Source organism: Gavialis gangeticus, unplaced genomic scaffold, assembly GCF_001723915.1.
Source record: "Gavialis gangeticus isolate Ggan-Ray unplaced genomic scaffold, GavGan_comp1, whole genome shotgun sequence".
Lineage (NCBI taxonomy): Eukaryota > Metazoa > Chordata > Crocodylia > Gavialidae > Gavialis > Gavialis gangeticus.
Genome location: NW_017729018.1, coordinates 14626080 through 14626906, shown reverse-complemented (window position 1 = coordinate 14626906; position 827 = coordinate 14626080). Strand labels below are relative to the sequence as shown.

The 827-nt window shown below is 36.4% G+C and overlaps 1 protein-coding gene across 3 annotated transcripts in view; it reads left to right on the top strand.

The window, feature by feature from the left end:
* ARHGEF18 (Rho/Rac guanine nucleotide exchange factor 18) overlaps positions 1-827 on the top strand; it is a 55112-nt gene that overhangs the window by 14986 nt on the left and 39299 nt on the right. For 2 of the 3 annotated variants that reach the window (XM_019513643.1, XM_019513644.1), the window contains exon 3: positions 701-764. The exons of the other annotated variant lie outside the window; for it this stretch is intronic. The gene's annotated coding sequence lies outside the window, so the exon portion shown is untranslated. The remainder of the gene's footprint in view (positions 1-700; positions 765-827) is intronic. 3 annotated transcript variants of the gene reach the window in all.

Genomic DNA, 827 nt, shown 5'->3' with positions numbered 1-827 from the left:
CAAGAAGGGAGAGGGGAGGCTGAAGATGAAATGAGGAAAGGGGCAGAAGGCAAAATAATGAAATGCAGTGAGATCCATCTAATAACCACATTACAGCAGTGATCACTTGTTTATTCTTCCTGCTTTGTAGATATCTTGACTCAATAAACTCTAACCTTTGGATATTGTCATGTCATAAGAATGAGGCCTTGCCTATATACAAACGTTGCAAGGTCTGATTAAAAGTGCAATTTTAAATGGATTTACAGTAACCAGTGCAAACTTCTGTGTAGTTGCTACACTTGGTTTAAATGAGTCTTTTTAGTTGTGTTTTATTTAGTCCGGCAGCAGTTTTTTAAGGTAAGCTGAGACAAGCTCCTCTCAGTCGGAAATAAGGGTGTTCACACAGGGATTTGTATCGGTTTAACTCAATCAGTTTAACTCAATTTAATTAAACTGTCCAACTTTATTATGCTGGCAAGGTGATAATTTTGCTTGTGCTTTTCTAAGTATTCCTGGCATTTATTCATAATTTTTAAGTCTACCTACTTTTCTTTTCAAGTGTGAAAATATATGCACAAAACTTGGTTTTATAGTTTACGTAAGTATGCACCTGTAATCAAGACTTCAGGATACTGACAATGATTCAGCTTGGAGTAGTGCTTTGATCTGTGTGCATAAAGACAAACTTTAAGAATAAAAGTTGCTTTTTCTCCTGTAGCAGAAGGATTGGCAATACAGACCTTCTGGATCTCCACAAAGTTCACCGCAGTACCTTTCCCCAGGTTTGTACTAAAGAATGATTTCTGTGCTCAAAGCTTGTCTCTTCAATTGTATGCTTTTTTTTT